The 12,747-nt window shown below is 33.0% G+C and overlaps 1 protein-coding gene across 1 annotated transcript in view; it reads left to right on the plus strand.

Annotated features, from left to right (window-relative positions):
- Positions 1 to 11,494: 11,494 nt before the first annotated feature.
- The window catches only part of LOC148623534 (uncharacterized), a 56,294-nt gene continuing 55,041 nt past the window's right edge, over positions 11,495 to 12,747 (plus strand). Inside the window, exon 1 of the mRNA XM_088565402.1 lies at positions 11,495 to 11,619. The gene's annotated coding sequence lies outside the window, so the exon portion shown is untranslated. The remainder of the gene's footprint in view (positions 11,620 to 12,747) is intronic.

Raw genomic sequence — 12,747 nt, forward strand, 5'->3', positions numbered from 1 at the left:
TTTACTTCAGTTTTCTGGTAAACAGGGTTACTTATACTTCTTATAATAATGCTAGAAACACTGATAGCAAACTGAAAAAGAAAATAACCATGAGTGATTCTGGACCCTTTTTTGGCCCATAATTCCTAAATGGTTCTAGTCCCCACCCCAAAATCAATAACAGCATTCCTTTTGTGGTATGACATCTTGTGGTACAATTTCAACAAGTTCTATTTACATTTACTCTAGTTATTGTCTGTATATCATAGAAAAGTGTTTTTGGCCCCTTTTGTCCCCAATTCCTAAATGGTTCAAGTCACAACACCTAAAATTCAATCCCAGGCTTCCTTTTGTGGTTTGGCACCTTGTGGTATAATTTTATACAGATCTATACCCTAATACTAAAGTTACAGAATGCACATCATGAAAATGCCTATATCTGGCCCCTTTGTCTCCTAATTCCTTATACAATGAAGGCTGAAGTAACAACCCCAAAAATCAATCCCAGAATTCCAAGTGGTATAATGTTACATGTATAAAGATCTATACAGTTATACCCAAGTTACTGAGTGGACTTGGAAGTGTCTACAGACAACTTTTTTGCAATGGTATAATAACTTTTAAATCAGAATTTCAAAAAGAACACATTGACATCTAAATCATCAAATTTCGATCAAAAGCAACTTTATTCTATCAATGCTAAATATAATACCAATTTTCCCACTTTTGGCACCTTATTTTCAGAAGATTTGGGCAAAAACCTCCAAAAACTATAGGGCCCAGGCCCCTCCTCCAGGTCCCTAGGATAGATGTGCTAAAATTTCAAAAAGATCAGACAAGTTTTACATGTTATCCCAAATATATGAAAGTTTAAAGACACCAATGATGCAAAAGATGGAGACAAGGTGATACCAATATACAACCAAAAACATTTTTGGTGGTCATATAAAGGCAAAGTTCATAAAGGATACCAACCCATCCCCCACCTCATTAACCATATCTATCATATATAGAGTAAAATATAAAGTTGTCAACCTGAAGTACATTGTATATGTCAAAAAGCAAAATTTTAAGGACAACAATTTGATTCTGAAGGGGCCTGGCAGTTAGGTAAATAAATATCCTGGCCTGGAAAAATTTTGAAATAAATATTCTCGCCTCTTCAAAATAAAAAAAAAAATTCTGCCTCAAGATGATAGAAAAAAGATAATCTGTCTGTATAGCATTTGAAAATAAATTTTCTGACTCACTAATTTTATAAAAACAAATATTATGCCTTGACCAAAACTACCAGGCCCCTCCCCCCTCAGAATCAAATTGCTCCCCTTTAACCATACCTGTTAACCCTCACACATTAGGAGTATGACCCCCACAAAGTCTCCCACATAAAAATATAAGATGTGGAGGTTTGTGGTTAAAATTACTGTATTTTCAGTGAAAAATACTAAAAAATTGAATTTTTATATCAAAAATTTGCTTTTACATAAAAATCGATGGGGGAGAATCCTTAACATGAACTGTTCCAAAGGTTAACAGCTATGCCTTATTGATGTGATAGACCTATACTAGTGTAACATGAGAGCATGATTTATATGTAACTCGCACAATTATACCTCCACCACTGCGGATTGAACCCTGGATCACTTAGTGACTAACCAGCAGCTAAAGAATAGACATATTTACACTTGTGGACGCCATTGATGAAAATAAAATATTTTCCCATTGTTTTGATACTGAAATCACTTTAACTGACATCACAAAGTAAAGTTACATTGTTTCTCTGACGTCAAAAGGTTATTCAGAGACAAATCTAGGGTCATTTGGAGCAAAATCAGATGTGCCACTTGCGTATTAATTCTTAAGCATACCTATTAAGTCTCCTTCTTTTTGGGTCAATCTCCCTCTTTGAAAAAGTCTACCATATGGGAGACACAAATCTCCCTCTTTCACAAATTTCTCCCCCAAAACCTCCCTCAGCAGAAATATTGCACAAATTATGTTCTAAATAGCTCACTGAATTGATATAAATACAATCAACAAAAGATAAAATACTTTTGAGTAGAACCCTTAGTTGATTAACAAGATTAAATTATATAGATTTTATATCTCTGTCTTTGTACATGAACATGTGTACTTTCTAGCAAAAAAAATCTTTTTTTTCTGTGAAAAAAAGTCGTCAAGCTAAATCTCCTCCTTACACAAGTTGACAAGAGGGATATCGCCCTCTTCGAGCATAGAAAAGGTTAACAGGTATACTTAAGCCAAGTCAATTAATTAGCTATACTAAATTTCACTACCTACTACAAAGAAAGGTAGGGCGTCCTGTCATTTAAGTAAACAGTAAAGCTTACATATATATGTATATAAACCGAGTATGAAGGAACATGTTAGATTAGTTTAGTAGCACTGATTGTAGAACCGAGAAGACTAGGGACGACCGTAGGCGAAAAATGAAGACTGGGGGTTTATAAGTCGTTGCAGATCATTTTCCTTATTTCATATGTTATTTCTTAGGTTAACTCAACTCCGGCGGTCAAAATATTAAGCTTCAAGTGCAAAAAAGGTGAAATTCTCGGTCGTGTACATTTCATTACCATATGACTTCACAGTGTATGACTTAGGCGAGGAATTTAACGAAAAGTCGTAAGTTTAAAGTTGATCGTATGTATAGTCGGCGTCACATAAATAACATACTGTTAAAATTTGAATAAAAATATTTTCTACGACTTTATTGACACCTACCGTCGTTTAAATTGTCTTAAATGACTTGCTCATTCGTTTAGCCAAACGGCTTCTCCCTAAACATTGAATCGTTAAATTCCGGTCAGATTTTAATTCTAGGTGGCAATATTTACATTGTAAAAAGTCGGCCATGTTTACAGTGATCGGGTTGCTAGGAGATGTTGTTTACGTTTAAATGGTTTGTCCAAAAACCGAAGAACCCAGAATGCAATTCGGCGTTATTTCGGATATCTCGGATTTATTTTACGCGAACAACGTATAATACCGAGAAGTTGATCAAGCAGACGATTGTCACCGGAGTTCGACGGGAACTTACGCACTTCGTTTGTAAACAAATCGTCCCGTAAAAACCAACATGGCGGATATTAGTATGGGATTTTCCCGTAAGGATTTGTTACGCATGATTTAAGCTAATCAGCGACTTGTTTTTGAGAAGCTGTTTGGCTAAACGAATGAGCAAGTCATTTAAGACAATTTAAACGACGGTTGGTGTCAATAAAGTCGTAGAAAATATTTTTATTCAAATTTTAACAGTATGTTATTTATGTGACGCCGAGTATAATGACTTTACAGCTAATCGAAGAAAAAAACAGTTCCAATTTCAATACTAATTTATGTAGTATAGTGAGTAATTTAAATAGCTCTCTATGTAGAAATCTGCCCAGGCGCGGATCCTAGGACTGGCGTGCCGGGCGTACGCCCCCACTAAATCTGTAAAAAAAAATTTTTTTACAAGTTTCACCACATACTATTTTTTTGCCTGGCTGTGCATGGCATTTAATTCAATTAATGCCCCCCACTAAACTCAAATCCTGGATCCGCCCTTGCTGTACTACATTATGCGGTGTTATAGCAAGCCAAAGTGGACAAAAAGCCATATTTTTTATATTAAAAATGATTTTCTAATATAAAAACATAAATTTCTAATATCAAAAAATCATTTTTAATATTAGAAATTTAATTTTTAAAATAAAAAAAAATTAAGAACAATTTTTTTTAAAATTAGAAATTGATTTTTAATAAAAGAAATGAATTTTCAATATTAAAAAATCAATTTCAAATATTAAAAAATCAATTTCTAATATAAGAAAATTATTTTTTAAAATAAAAAATTCTACTAACGTTTTTAATATTAGAAAAACGATATTTTAATATTAAAAATTCATTTTCTAATATTAAAAAATCATTTTAATATCAGAAAATACTTTTTCAATAAGAGAAATTGAATTTTTAATATTAAAAATTAAAATTTCGTTATTAGTCTGAGGCTTGAAAACATTTTTAATATTAAAAAATTGGATAATTTTTAATATAAGATATTGAATTTTTAATAATAAAAATTGATTTTCAATAATAAAAACTGATTTTTAATATTAGAAATTGAATTTTTAATATTAGAAATTGAATTTTTAATATTAGAAGTTGAATTTTTAATTTTACATACGATTATTACATTACAAAATGAAAAGTAATAATTCAATTTAAGTTTTTTTTCATCATTAAAGGGTTATTGTTTTCCTCTACATGTACTTGTTTTGTGACCACATATACTTGTGTAAATGAAACAGCCTGTAAACCATGTCTTTACCTCTGAATAAATATACAAAACTTCAGTTTCTCCAATTTAGATACCTACCTTGAAAGTGTGGTGACCGTAGTCATGAATAAAATTACTCCAGCAATGCTAGAGGTAGTCTGGCAAGCTATTTTCTGACGGTGCCATCCTAACCTCTAGCATCTGACATGTTGAAAGCCACCGCAAATGTTAATAAGCTAGGCGTGTTTTAAAATACTTTATGTATTTATTTACATAAAAGAAGTTTAACCTACCGGAAATCGAACGATAAAAATCCTTTATATTTGTCAAATACATAGAAAACATTTGTAATGAAGACATTTGTCAAAATTACCAGCAATTTTGAATTAGGTCACTAATTTTACGGAATACAATATATTTTTGACCAAACGAACTTAAAGTTGGTAAAGGCAATTCGTTGGTTAATTTGATATGTTCGTTTCGCAAATTTTAAAATCCTTAGTTTTATCAACCGAACTACACACTAAAAAAGCTAAAAACCAAATATGAAGTTCATTTTAACAGATTTTACAAAGGATTTCCGGGATTGCTGGATTTTCTGATCAGGTGGGTCATTGCCTTTCTTTAGTTTAGTCACCTTCTCCCGTGTTAGGGTAAAGAAACTGTATAAAACGTTTCAAATTGAAAATAGTTTCCTATAATTCTGCCGATTTCAAGGGTATGGAGGAACGGAATTCCAACCTCTTACGTTGTAGGAGTAGAATAAAATTGGCTTTTACGGAACAAGTTTCGGTGTATGACACTAAATTGTATGCCCACATAAATGTATACAATATAGTTATTAGCAGGAACTGATAGACCGGGCACGGATGGACATGCTACCCAGGTTACACATCTCAGTGTGTACCAGTTCATGTGGTTGTTGCGCTTTTGAGATTAAAATTATATAGATTGTACATGAAAGTGGCGCTTTGCAAGAGTTATTGTTCTTGATTTGGCTCCATTTGGTTGATTTTAGCATGAGTTTCAGCTGCTCATTAACTTTTGTTACTTTGTATGTATTATTTTTTGTTTTCCATGTCTGGTCTTTGTCCTTTGATTTGCGCTAGAATCCTGGTTCCCTCGATAACTCTCTCAAAAGTGCAGATCTGCATACGGAAATGATTATTGTTATGTAAGAATATATATAGCATATGTAGACTGAAAAACTAACGTTTGTTCGATGGGTTTATCTACACCATGAATATCCTGTTTCCTGGGGTGACGTTCCAGGAATTAGCTAAGAGCTGCTGATGATGATGATGATGATGATGATGATGATGATGATGATTGGGGGTTTTACGGGCTTTAGTATCCTTACGGACTTCGCACGACCACTCCTTACGGGGATTCTGTTAGTAGATATCTGTTAGTAGTTGGAGGTATCGGAGCCAAGCCTTCGGGATATTTGACCGAAGAACTCAGAGTATGTCCTACTACTGGTTGGACTGTTGTGTTGACGCTTTGGCCTACTCCTAGGCCCCACGTGGGTCGGAAAGCGATTCCACACTGTAAATATTTGGGAGTACGTCAACGTGTAGAGTGTGAACTACTAGCCATTTACTCTCATGTAACATACTGAATTTTGCGATCAGGAACCAGTCTACTCCTGCTCCTACAATGTAAGCGGTTGGAATTCCGTTCCTCCATACACCAACCTCTTGCTTTTAGGTGCCATGTTGCAAACCGCTCGTTCCGACATTCTTTGAAATCGGCAGAATTATAGTAAAATATTTATCATTTAGTTAAAACATATTTTATTTGGAATAATACAATTACAATAATTATACAATCAATACAATAATTATATGACAAGGATTCGGAAACAAGCAGAGCTTATACAAAGTCCGTCTCCTTAAAACAAGGACGTACTGAATTAACGTAGTACTTAGGCACGCTCACAAGTTTTTTTTCAAAAATATGCTTTTATATAGAGTATAATATATGAAAAAAAAACAAACAGAAAATTAAAAAGCATTATAGGTACAATGTTTGTTTTTAGGTGTTCACAAATCTTTTACTGTATTGTCGATTATATACTTTTGCACATTTGTAAAAAGTTGTATGTTTTGGTCTAAAATTAGAGCATCTGACCCATGAAGCAAGATTTTGGATGTTAATGGAATAGGAAGATCAGGGGGAAAATAGATTAGTTTCTCAATTGGCTGCACACTTATTACAGTGAAGTAGATAATGTGCTGTCGTTTCTGATTGACCGCATGTACAGTATGGGTTATCTATAAGATTTCGCGTAAAAAATGCGCATTCAATGCTGTCCATGCGCAACCTTGCATGGAGGACATGACCGATTCTACTGCAGATGTAAAAAAAAATGCCGGACATTTTACATTCTGAACTTTAATAGATTTCTTGAACGTTTGTAATGACGAAGTATTACGGATGTCAAGAGGCAAATTATTCCATATTTTAAGACTGAACGGTAAGAAGTGCCCCGAATGAAGATTAGTTCTCGTACGAATTTCAGCCATGTTATTGGGTCGTCGAGGAAAGTTGTGATGAAAGTCCGGAACCGTATCTGGCAACAAATTGCAAAGATAATCGGGGACGGTCTGTGCACCATTTTGTGAATCATAGTAAGTTCACGATTCTTTCTACGATCCACAAGTTTTTCCACCCAGTCTCGGCGTATAGTTTTTTTTTGACGGGTGTTTCTAGAAAAGCAGAGGATACTTACCCTACCGGTGCACTTGGTATATGCTCCCAGTTTTTAGTGGAGTCCGAATTGCTCATTCGCTTTTGTTACTTTGTATGTATGATTTTAGTTACTTTATGTTCTTTGTTGTGTGTGTCTGTTTTCCATGTCTGGTCTTTGTCCGTGGATTACATTTTTTTATTACCGCTATAACATTGGTTCCCTTGATTACTCATGTCCCACCCGTGATTATTCTCATGGCCTCTATGTGTACACTCTCGACATTTTCAGTCACTATTTACCATTTAAAACATTTTATACAGTTTCTTTACCCTAACACGGAAGAAAGTGACTGAACTGAAGAAAAACAAATGACCTACCAGATGAGAAAATCCAGCAATCCTGGAAATCGAAAAGCAGTTTAAATAACTTCACATTAGGTTTTAAGCATTTTGAATAGATACATCTGGTTAATAAAATTAAGGATTTTAATTTGCGAAACGAATATATTAAATTAACCAACGAATTGTCATTATCAATTTAAGTTCGTTTTGTCAAAAAATATATATTGAATTCCGTATAATTAGTCAACTAATTCAACATGGCTTGTCACTTTGATAACTATCGTCATTACAAATGTTTACTAGGTATTTATCAAAAATGTAGATTTTTTTCGCTTGATTTTCGGTGGGTTAAACTTCTTTTATGTAAATAAAAGGCTTAAAATATTTTAAAACACGTTTAGTTTATTCACATTTGCGGTGGCTTTTAACATGTCAGACGCTAGAAGTCAGTATGGCACCAAGTCAGAAAATAGCTTGCCAGACAACCTCTAGTCATAAGGGGAGGGGGGGTAACTTAAGAAATTGTACGGGTATGTGGCCCCGGAAATTGTTACCCATCCCATTCATATATTCTGACAATGAAAACTGACACCCATTCATATATATGTAATGCATTTATGAAACCCATTCATATCACAGCAGGATGCTGATCAGAACAAATGACATTGTATCTAAAGACATCATTACCATGTCAGAGCTAATTGGGTCTCTCCCTGCGTATCAGTCAGGTGTTAATCTTTATTTACTTTGATAATTTAAAGGATGATTTAATTGATGTCAAATCAATAACCATGCGTAAAAATACAGCCTATTTGTAAATGGTATCCCCAATCGCATATATTGCAACTAAAATACCTACCCTTTTCATATATTACCAATCATAAAAAGTAAAAATCAACCCTGCCAAAACCAAGGCTGTATAATTTACAAACCAAAAAACAGAACAACCAGTCAATATTAAATTTAATGATCAACCAGTAGAGATGGTTAATACTCACAATCATCTAGAAGTAGTGTTGTCTTCGGATTGTAAGTGGTCAACCCATATTGATTACATATGCGTGCAACAAGTCAGTTAGGTGTCCTGCGAAAGCTCAAGTTCACTCTGAACAGATCAAATTTGAATACGATATATCATACTTATATTTTACCATGACTGGAATATTCTTGTGAACTGTGGGATGGATGTTTTTGTGCAGAATGTGCAAATAAATTAGATGAAATACAAAATGAAGTTGCCAGAATTGTAACCGGTCTTCCAAGATATGCCAGCATTGAATCTTATATTTTGAAACTGGTTGGGAGACATTAGCAGATCGGCGACGAAGACGTAAACTCTGTCTGTTCCATAGAGTACACAATAGTAAGGTGCCAGCATACCTAAAACAATGTTTAACACCTATTATAGGCACAACCAATCGATATAATATGAGAAATGAGGCCAACTAAGTTTATCCTCAAACCCGTACTGACTGAACTTTTTCGAAGTCATTCTTTCCATCTTCTATACGATTGTGGAATAGCTTAGACCTACGATTGAGACATGTACCGACCTTAGATAATTTCAAATAATTACTGAGAAATCAGAATCCCGTGTTCAAAGCACCCTCGTATTATTATGATGGAATTCGAAAGCTTAATATTTTGCATACAAGACTACGTCAAATGAGTAGTACACTCAAAGCTGATCTGTTCGGGGTGGGTTTGGTGGCTGACCAGAAATGCACCTGTGGCTGGCCTATTGTCAGAGTTGCTTTTGGGGGTATTTTTGTATGTATATTGGAATTTCGTTTCCGGGTTTCTTGGGTTGGACTCTTGCCAACATGGCCTCCTTTACGTCTGGGTAGACTTTGGGCAAAGGGCTGAAATATATGTTAAAGACACAAAAATCATTTTTTTTGGTTCTTTATTGTACCGAAGCGCAATGCAGTTACCATATAATAATTGTAAATTATGAATAATATAACAATAATGTAAAATATTGAATAATACCTAAACAAACATGTAGCATATATGTTATACATTGTCACTAAGTAACTCTTGCAAATGAACTATAATATATGAATGAACCCGAAAAGCTAACTGACCCAAAAGTCATTGGTGCAAGTCCAACTTGCACAATGAAAAATGATAAAGGGGAATAACTCTTAAATTAGCTCACTGAACTTGGTTGATAAATGCATAACTTCAAAATGTGAAAAGGGGAATATCTAAGTCTGTATTACCGGATACTTTTTCATGCCTTAAGCATGTTATGTGCGCTATTCTATTAATAGTGTGACAATTAATAGCCGTAACTCGTAGTGCGGGAAAACCGTCCTGCGTTTATGAAAATTAAGAGTAAAAACTCCAAAACAAACTTCACAAAGAGAAATCTTGCCATATTGGCTTCTAAATAAACAAACCTCATGCTTGCTAACCAGCTGTTTCTATATAAACTATCAAAAACTAGAGAACTTGTTCTTTTTCAACATTTGTGATCACAGTTACTTCCCTTGCACAAAATAATTCTAATACCATCATATCAGGCTAAATGTACCACTTAAATTGACAGTGGCTTTGACAATATAATAGTACCAAAACAATCTTACTCGCATTGAAACAAAGTTAACAGACAGCTCAATAAAGAATCTTTTTTAAAACTATTTACAAAGTTTCATGTATTTACAAGTTGCCAGAATACTAAAATGAACTTGCTTGAATGATATGGCATATTTTTCTTGAAAACTATTTACTTACATTATTATAAATAATATTTTCATTCCATTACAGATAAAAATACTCAAATTAATATTTAATTAAAATATTTACAACTAAATAATCTTAAATATAAAATATAATACAGCATACCTGAAATATATGTTAAAGTCACAAAAATGATTTTTTTTTTGTTCTTTATTGTTCTGAAGCGCAATGCAAAGTGCAATGCAAAGTGACGTTTGGAACTACTTTTTTGCTGTATTTACTAAAATCATACTTTCTTGTTTTAACCAATCAAAATATAAAATATTTCTCCTTGCTTAGTAAAATAAGCGGAAGAATTGAATCTTAAAGCCTTGAAACTAATTTTTACTTGATTTATTTCATTGAATAAAATGTTAATAATTCTAAAATATAATTTAAGAAAATAAATGTCTAAAACTTTAGTCTAAATTTCTGAAATAAAATAAAAGAATAATAGTGCAATTTTTATCAAAAATCACCATTTTTGTTAAAATCTGTACTTAAAGAATCTTTCAACCATTTGCTATATGCGACACTATTGGGGATAATATCCATTTCTTTCTAGAATGTCCTTTGTATGTAGTACAACGCAGTTTATACATAGACAATCTTCCGGATACTGGCGAAGATCGAATAACTATGATTTTATTTGGTAGCACAATACTTGATAACTTTAAAACAATACAACATTTTATTCAGCACTCAGGTCGATTCTGTTTAGACTGATCTAACTACCTTTGGCATTTTTCTTATTTTTTTATTATTTATTAACGTTTTACACCAATTATGATTTTTTCCCTTTTGTGATTTGGACCTACTGTTGTAAAAAGTAAAATTAATTATCAATTTCTCTATACTACACTTGTCGTTATATGTTCAACAAGTTATTGTGTGTTATATTCCATGTATGGAGAAGAACATGTGAGTTGGAATAACTCTTGTCTAATCCAAATTTGTTTATTTGCAAATAAAATATGTTAAACTAAACTATAAAATGTAGACCGATAAAGGCCGTACATCTGTACCTACCTATTGAACTTAAGTTACCCCCTCCCCTAGTGTCTCTAGCACTGCTGGAGTACGTCTACCCCGTGAACCACTTTACCATTGGCAGTGTCTGAATTTTATATGGATTTGCACTTAAATACATCAATACAAAGATATTCTAGGTATAAAAATTATCAGGTATATCTTTCGACTTCTTTTGATTTTTTGAATCTCCTTCAGTCTTTATTTCTACCAACCGGCAATGTCATTGTTTATTTTCGAGGACATGCCTAAAATCAGAAATCATAATATTTTACTGTAATTACAGTTGTGAAATCAAATCAGAATAAATCTTTTCATTTTATTATCAGACTTACAGACGCAATTAGTCTCTTTTTGTTTGTTTGAGAGAATGTGAATAAAACCTGTTAACATGGTTAATAATGTTTTAAAAGTAAATGTACGTCCGATATGAACTTCGGGTTTTATCTTATCCTTCCATTTCGAAGACTAATCCACTTCCGACAATGAAATATTTCAAGCAACTAAGGGGTTTCCAGGGAATACATTACACAGAGAAAGAGTGTGATGTTCTTCATATTGTATAAACTTAGGTAATTGCTTGTTGTCTGGAATTCAATCTCATGTACTGTTTGTGATAAATTATTTATATTAAATATAGTTAACCAAGTGGCAAGTAGGCAGCTTCTGACTACTGTAGTAAAAGTGGTAGTGAACAGTACACTATTGAATTTGTGTATTGTATACTCTGTTCTGACTGTATCGTGGGTTCCACTGCACCACAGTATTGCTGGATCAAGAACATGGAATGATGTGCATTTTCATTAATTGTGCTTGGATTACGGGCCAAATGAATACTTTGAAACCACATATTTGTCAAGTTCCCTTAACCCTTTGGCTTCAACTGCTTAAGTTTTCTCTAAGAAAGTGTCAAACATTTTTATTCAAAAATGTTTTGCCGAGCCTTGCTGTATGACATTTTGACTTGCACAGATTGTATGACATTACAATGCTGCCTTTGATGAGAGGCATCCAGAAGGTGGAATGAATACCACGCACTTACATGTACTTTTTTTAATTACTTTGTTAATAAATATTGACAGCACAGCTGAGTTAAATATTAAACATTAAAAATCAATTTAAAACATTAAAAATTGAATAAACAAAAGGTAAATGACAGGAAAGGACCTTTTGAAAAAAATTAAATTAATGAAGAAAATGATACTGCATGTTGCTACACCTGTAGCAGACTTCTAACACTTAAAGTACTGCATATAATATTTAAAAAAAAAAAACTAAAAAGGACATTTAGTAGTTTTGGACAAAAATATTTTCATGGACATGCTATTCTCTTGATAGTTGTATGATATTTTGTTTAAGTCATCATCAAATTGCCTTTCAACTTATCAAAAGGTTAAGGTGGAGATTCACCTACACTACAGTCAGCAACATCTGTTTATCTAACCAACTAAGGGGGTTTTTAACATCCTTGACTACCCTGTCGGGTCTCGCACGGACGGCCCAATTTGGTGGGCTTTAAATAATTTTGCTATTTATTTAATATGTATTTTTAACAAAAGAAAAAATAATAAGTTACAAAAAAAAAAAATAATAAATAAATAAAAAATGGTAAAAAGGTAATATAAATTATGAATAGCTGAAATGTTAGATATTAAATAGTAAATAGTAAAAATGAAATTTGAAAATGGACCATGTAAAGG

Source organism: Perna viridis, chromosome 2 (assembly GCF_037379345.1).
Source record: "Perna viridis isolate PV_CMFRI_1.1 ecotype Kerala chromosome 2, ASM3737934v1, whole genome shotgun sequence".
In the NCBI taxonomy this organism is placed as follows: domain Eukaryota; kingdom Metazoa; phylum Mollusca; class Bivalvia; order Mytilida; family Mytilidae; genus Perna; species Perna viridis.